This window comes from Hylobates moloch, unplaced genomic scaffold (assembly GCF_009828535.3).
Source record: "Hylobates moloch isolate HMO894 unplaced genomic scaffold, HMol_V3 SCAFFOLD_4, whole genome shotgun sequence".
NCBI classification, from domain to species: Eukaryota; Metazoa; Chordata; class Mammalia; order Primates; family Hylobatidae; genus Hylobates; species Hylobates moloch.
In genome coordinates this window covers 27,030,740-27,038,732 of record NW_026652279.1, presented here as the reverse complement: position 1 = coordinate 27,038,732, position 7,993 = coordinate 27,030,740, and positions in this window count along the sequence as shown.

The window sequence follows — 7,993 nt, the reverse complement described above, 5'->3', positions numbered from 1 at the left end:
GCTGAACTCAAGCAATTAAAAAGGAATGGAAATTGACTCAGTAACTAAAATGTCCCGTGATTGGCTTCAGGCACAGCTGGATCCAGGGCCTCTCATGATATCATCAAGACTCAGTTGCTTTCTCAAGTCTGCTTCTTAGGCAGTTAGTTTTCTTATAGAGGCATGAGATTAGTAATCCTAGTGAAAAGAAAGCACTCCTTTTTTAAAAATCTAGCAAAAGTTAGGATTGCATCTTAACTAATCTGCCTTGGGTCAAGTGCAAATTCCAGGAACTGCTTAGCTTCTCATAAATAAACTGTAAGAACTGAAGGTATAATAGGAGTGATTCCCCAAAGGAAAACTGGGATGCTGTTGCCTGAAGAAGTGGCATGGGTACCAGACAAAAAATATCTTAACCTTTAATCATCCAAACCATCTGGAATGTTCCCAACAGGAGGTGCTGTCCCTGTCCTTGGAGGTAATTGCAGTCTGCAAACATTTGCAGGATTTCTACAGTGTGCTCAGGGCCATGCTAGATATTTTCAGATCTTTCTGTTCATTCAACCAATAGTGAATTGAGTGTTGCCAGGTACTGCATATGAACAAGACACAGTCACAGACCTTAAAAACTCAGACTACTAGACCAACCTGGCTAACACGGTGAAACCCCGTCTCCAATAAAGAATACAAAAAAATTAGCCAGGCCTGGTGGTGGGTGCCTGTAGGCCCAGCTACTTTGGAGGCTGAGGCAGGAGAATGGCGTGAACCCAGGAGGCGGAGCTTGCAGTGAGCCCAGATTGTGCCACTGCACTCCAGCCTGGATGATAGAGTGAGACTCCGTCTCAAAAAACAAAACAAAACAAAACAAAACAAAACTCAGACTGCTATAGTACATGCTGTGACAGGGACGATCCTAGGGAGGCCGTGGGAACATCCTTCAGGTCATGCAATCAACCCGAATGCTCAGGGAAGGCTTCCCAGCAGAAGCATTTCAACTAAGATGTGAACGATCATGAGGAACTTGCCAGAAAAAAATATACAGACTGTTCCAAACAGAGGCAACGGTGTGTGCAAAGTCTCAGAGGCAAAAATGTTGGTGTTTTCATGGAACTGAAACAAGACCTGCATGACCCTGCAGTGTAGAATATGAAAGGACACTGATAAACATTTGGATTGTACACTTAAAACGGGTGAATGGGGTGGGGTGCGAATTAGAGCTCACTAAAACTGCCTCAGAAAACAAAATGAGGAGGTAGTCCTAGGGCCAGATGGCAGAGGAGCTTATAAGTCATCCCTCAGAGGCGGAACTTCATCCTGATGGTGGCAGCAGGAAGCCTTTGTAGGGACTGGTGTGAAGGGATTTGCTGCTGGGCAAGGAATGGAATGGAGGGGCAGAAGTGGGTATGGAGAGCACTGGAGTGAGAGTGAGATGGTAGTGCGGTCAAAGGAGAAGGCGCGGCATTGACGTCATGTCCATGATTGGCTCCTGCTTTCTCACACTCACTGTGTTGCTTTGCAGAAGACAATTTCCCTCTTTGGGCCTCAGTCTCCCCACCAGTCACAAAGGGATCATATGGTGCAGCTACTTTGGAAAAGTCTGGCAGGTCCTCAAAAGTTTAAATGTAAAGTTTCCATATGACCCGGCAGTTCCACTCCTAAATAGATATATACCCAAGAGAAGTGACAACATACTGGCCAGGCATAGTGGCTCATGCTGGTAATCCCAGCACTTTGGGAGGCCGAGGTGGGCAGATCATGAGGTCAGGAGTTCGAGACCAGCCTGACCAACGTGGTGAAACCTCCGTCTCTACTAAAAATACAAAAATTAGCTGGGCGTGATGGCATGCCCCTGTAATCCCAGCTGAGGCAGAAGAATAGCTTGAACCTGGGAGGTGGAGGTTGCAGTGAGCCAGGATCATGCCATTGCACTCCAGTCTAGGCAACAGGGTGAGACTCCATCTCAAAAAAAGAAAACGTATGTCCAGATCAGGTGTGTTGGCTCATGCCTGTAATTCCAGCACTTTAGGAGACTAAGGCAGGCGGATCCAGCCTCCTGTAGTCCCAGCTACTCAGGAGGCCGAGGCAGGAGAATTGCTTGAACCTGGGAGCCAGAGGTTGCAGTGAGCCGAGATCGCACCACTGCACTCCAGCCTGGGCTACCGACTGGGCAACAAAGCGAGACTCTGTCTCAAAAAAAAAAAAGAAAAAGAAAAAAGAAAAAGAAAACATGTCTACACAAATACGTATACATGAATATTCATAGAGCATTATTCATAGTAGCCACAAGGTGGGAAACAACCCAAATGTCTATCAGCTAACAGATGGATAAATGAAATATGGTATAGCCATACAATGGCGTATTATTCAGCAGTAAAAAGAATAAAGTACTGACCAGGTGCAGTGGCTCACGCCAGTAATCCCAGCACTTTGGGAGGCCGAGGTGAGCGGATCACGAGGTCAGGAGATCGAGACCATCTTGGCTAACACGGTGAAACCCCGTCTCTACTAAAAATACAAAAAATTAGCCGGGCGTGGTGGCAGGCGCCTGTTGTCCCAGCTACTCGGGAGGCTGAGGCAGGAGAATGGCGGGAACCCGGGAGGCAGAGCTTGCAGTGAGCCGAGATCGCGCCACTGCACTCCAGCCTGGGTGACAGAGCAAGACTCCGTCTCAAAAAAAAAAAAAAAAAAAGACTGGCCTGGCCACATAGCAAGACCCTGTGTCTACAAAAAAATTAAGTTATCTGGGCATGATGGCATATGCCTGTTGTCCCAGCTACTCAGGAGCCTGAGGCAGGAGGATGGTTGCTTGAGCCCAGAAGTTGAAGATTACAGTGAGCCATGATTATGCCACTGCACTCCAGCCTGGGCAACAGATTGAGACCCTGTCTCTAAAACAGTAAAATAGTCTACACACAATGTCTCATGCCTGCATTCCAAGTACTTTGGGAGGCTGAGGCGGGAGGATCACTTGAGCCCGGGAGTTGGAGACCAGCTTAGGCAACATAGTGAGTCCTCGTCTCTACAAGAAAATGAAAAAAATAATCAGCCAGGCATGCTGGCACATGCCTGTGGTCCCAGCTACTGGGGAGGCTGAGGTGGAAGGATTGCTTGAGCCCAGGAGGTCAAGGCTGCAGTGAGCCATCATTGCACCACTGCACTCCAGCCTGGAAGACAGAGCAAGACCCTGTCTCAAAACGATAAATAAATAATAATAAAGTATTTATCACTATTTTACCAGAATTTTTTTTTTTTTTGAGACAGAATCTTGCTCTGTCACCCAGGCTGGCGTGCAGTGGCGCGATCTTGGTTCACTGCAACCTCTGCCTCCCAGGTTCAAGTGATTCTCGTGCCTCAGCCTCCCGAGTAGCTGGGATTACAGGCGCGCACCACCGTGTCTGACTAATTTTTGGATTTTTAGTAGAGAAGGGGTTTCACCATGTTGGCCAGGCTGGTCTCGAACTCCTGACCTCAGGTGATTCACCTGACTTGGCCTCCCAAAGTGCTGGGACTACAGGCATGAGCCACTGCCCCTGGCCCAGAATTTTTTAATGTATCTCCCAAAATCACTTTTTTGTGGGAGGGGAGGGAGCAGGGAAGTTGGATATTTTCAAAGTAAATCACAAGTATGTCATTTCACACATAAGTAGTAGGTATCATAACAGATATGGAATTTTTTACACATAACCCACAAGGCCATTATTTCACCTGATGCAAACATGCTTATACCTTAATATGTCCTAAGACTCAATCTGTGTTCATATTTCCCTAATTGTCTTAAAACGTCTTTTCCACAGTGGATTTATTTGACTGAGGCTCCCAACGAGGCCCCCACGTGGCATTTGGTTGCTATATCTCTTAAATCTCTTATGTAACAGTTTTCCCTCCCTCCCTTTTTTTTCAAGACATTCATTTGTCGAAGAAACCATGTTGTTTGTTGTCTCTGTAGAATTCTGTGAATCTCTGAAAATGTTATCTGAATGGGAAATTAAATCTTCAGATTGTTTTTCACTTTAAGGAAAGATTAAGGGGAATGAATTAGTGATAGATGCATGGAAAATTAAGCAAATGAAAAACCAAGCAGTACTTACTGCAGGAGAAACAGAATGTCTGGGGAGGGAATTATTATGCTCACAGTACACTTCTTGAATCAGCTTGAATAATTGTTTCACAGTTCTAGTATTGTAAATGCAGAATAATGATATCAAAAAACTACAGAAAAATATGGAAAGTAATAGAAGAGCTACATTTTCATATTATCTTCATAGTAGTCAATAGATTAACCCCAAAAACTGAAAATAATTAACATTAGCAGCATAAATCTGATGTGAAAATAGGATAAATACCAGAAGAAATAACCAGAAGCACCAGAAAGACTTGAAAATAATTACTTCCAGAAAGGGGGAATTGAGAATGAAAGGGAATGGGGTAAGGATCTGCTGATTTTAAAGTGGCATCAGATTTCACACACACAAAAAATAACTCTTGGCCAGGTGTGGTGGCTCACGCCTATAATCCCAGCACTTTGGGAGGCCAAGGCAGGCAGATCACTTGAGGTCAGGGGTTCGAGACTGGCCTGGCCAACATGGTGAAACCCCGTCTCTGCTAAAAATACAAAAACTAGCCAGGCGTGGTGGTACATGCCTGTAGTCCCAGCTACTTGGGTGGCTGAGGCAGGAAAATGGCTTGAACTCGGGAGGCGAAGGTTACAGTGAGCTGAGATTGTGCCACAGCACTCCAGCCTGGGTGAAAGACAGAGACTCTGTCTCCAAAAACAAACAAAAAACCTCTTTAAAAAGATCAGGTTTGTTTAGTTGGTGTTGGTGGAAGCTAAAATCTGAGAATGAGTAGGTTAAGACTCCGGGAACCCTTCAGGCTGAATTTGGCCAGTTTGGTAAAAGAGTATAACTCCCCATGCCCTCAGAGTTCAGAACAGTGGGCAGAGCACAGAGAAGGTTCGCCAGCCTGCACTCTCTCCCACCTGTTCTCCCTTTTGTTTATTTTCTCATGCCTGCCAGAGCAACCAGCCAGAACGAAAATGCCAACCAACTGTCCTGGGCTTTGTCTAAGCAGGAGATTTCATCATTGCCAGCCCCATCTTCTTTGCCTTTTCTTTCTCTCTTTCCTTGGGGAGTCACAACAACTTTCAGCTCTGTTGGTTTGAAATCAACAGAGATCCAAACTGGAGGGCCTATTTTCGTGGACTCAGTTAACTCCTAACACAGTAGGGGCCGCCTGGAAGGCCTGGGGTTTCCATCTCCCCCACTTTCCTCTCTCAGGTTCTTCCAGAGGGGCAGGAGGGTGTCATTACTATTAAGAGCACTGGTTCTGGCCAGGTGTGGTGACTCATGCCTGTAATCCTAGCACTTTGGGAGGGCGAGGTAGGCTGATCACTTGAGGCCAAGAGTTTGAGACCAGCCTGGCCAACATGGCAAAACCCTGCCTCTACTAAAAATACAAAAGCAAGATTCCGTCTCAAAACAAAGAACATTAGTTCTAAAATCAGGCCTGTGGCTTGGCCCCTTAGTTGCTACATGACCTTTAACAAGTTATTGAACTTCTCTGAGCTTTAGCTTGCCAGCCGTATAATGAAAAACATAACACCTAGGGTTGTCATGAATACTTAAAAAGAATAATCGTGTGTAGCATAGTTTTTGGCAGACCAAGTGCTTGGTAAACAGGAGATACTGACCATCCCTTGTATACCCGGAGTCACCTTCCACTTATCCCCGCCGTCCCAGAGTCTCCAGAAGGATGCTGGGAGCTCTGTCTGGAGCTGGGATCCTCCCCATCCACACCTGCGTGCCTCGTGTTCTCTGCTTCCATTCACCTCCACCCCAGCCAGTCTCCTCTTTCCACGGGATCAGCTTTCACCTTGGCCTCTAGCCAAAGGGATCTTAATCTCTCTTGCATTTGTTTGGAATCTCAGAACACCTGCCGGTTGGTGGTTTAGAAACAGGATGGGATTGGGGCCCCTGGTTCCAAAGAGGGCAGCCAGCAAGCAGCCAGATGGCCCTGCATGGACTGGGAGGTCAGGCACTCACACACCTGCCCTCCTCAGGAGAAACTGAGGAAGGGAACAGCGCCAGCTCTGAGCCTGTGGAGGGGATCTCAACATCTCCAGAGGAGGCTCCCAGCGAGTTCACAAGGGGAAGTGAGAGGAAGGATCCAGACTCCTCAGCTTCTGTCGGGGGCCCCTAGGACTGCCTTCTGGCCAAGACTGCCCACAGGAGAACAGATACAGGTCCCCCAAAGGAAGTTAGGATGCTGTCAGGAAGGGAAATGGTTATTGCAAAACCCTCCAAATGTCAATTAGCTATATGTAGAATCAGGATCCAGTTAACTTCCTACAAGATTGTAACAACTGGCTGGATCTAACAAGATAAACAACAAACAAATGTAGAATCCTACATTAAGAGTCAATAAACCAGTTGTACATGAAGAGATGGGAAGACCTTACTACTAGATCAATTGGGTAACAAAGTGATGTGGCTGCTAGAAACATTAATTCAGTGTGAGGCCGTATGAATGGAGTAGAATCCTGGAAAGGAGAGATGAAGGTTCAGCTTTACTCCCAAAGAGGTTCATTTCCAAGAGTCCTACTTTCAGGGGGGGCATTGTTGAGCTGGTAAGAAGCAAACAGAAGAGATTCCACATGGTGAGAATGTAGAATCCTGTCCTGCAAGGAACAGCTGAAAAACTCAGAGTGTTTGTCCTGGAGAAAGAAGACTAGAGAAATGAGAGATGCCTTTACAATTCTGAAGTGGCTCCAATAAGGAAAACAGAGCTGGTCAGGTCATGTGTGAAATGGGCAAGGCCCGCACCCTCTCCCAGAGTCAAGCAGCTGAATGTAGGCCACACCATTTACCAGCCATTAGAGATGGAATATTCTTCAAACCGCAACACATCAGACACAACTGGGGGCTGAGTATTGCTTTTCTGTGAGAGCTAGAGGTAGGAAGCCATTGAGAGGGAGATATCAGCTCAGCCCTAGGAAGAATTTTTTCTTTCTCTTTTTTAAGTGAAATTTGATTTTTTATTTGATACTGGTCTCTTTCTGTCACCCAGGCTGGAGTGTGGTGGTGTGACCTTGGCTCACTGCAGCCTCTGGCTCCTGGACTGAAGTGATCCTCCCACATAATCCTCCTGAATATCTGGGACCCAGGTGCGCACCACCACACTTGGCTAATTTTTTTTCTTTTTTTTTGGTAGAGATGGGGTTTTGCCATGTTGCCCAGGCTGGTCTCGAACTCCTGGGTTCAAGCAGTCCTCCAGCCTTGGCCTCCCAAAGTGCTGGGAATATAGGCATGAGCCATTACACAGGCCAAATTTTCTTCTTCTTCTTCTTCTTCTTCTTTTTTTTTTTTTTTTTTTTTTTGTGACAGAGTCTCGCTCTATTGCCCAGGCTGGAGTGCAGTGGTCATTGCACTCCAGTGACACAGCTTATGGTCAATGACAGAGTGGTCAATGCACTCCAGTGACACTCCAGTGGCCATAGCTTACTGCAACCTTGACCTCTTGGGCTCAAATGATTCTCCAGCCTCAGCCTCTGGAGTAGGTAGGACTACAGGCATGCACCACCACGCCCAGCTAGTTTTTTTTGTTTTTTTTTTTTTAAATTAAAAAAAGTCTCACCATCTTGTCCATGCTGGTCTTGAACTCTTGGGCTCAAAATGATCCTCCTCTCTAGGCCTCCCAAAGTGCTGGGATTACAGGTGTGAGCTACTGCACCCAGCCCTATCTCATTTTTGATAACCACATATATTTCCTGTATGGATTTCCCTTAAAGAATTGAGCCTAATAGTGGATGTTTAGTATATCAAGAGGTGTTCAGAGAAAGACCAGGAACATTTTGACAGTGTCTACCAGCCCCATATGCAGACCCATAGATTTTACTACCATGCCTCAGCCAGGCAATTATCTGGTAGGTGCACTATTGTACATGCACAGTGATGTGTTAAGCAAAGAATGGCCCCTGTTCCATTATCCCTGCGAGCAAAAGGCTAGAAACAACCTA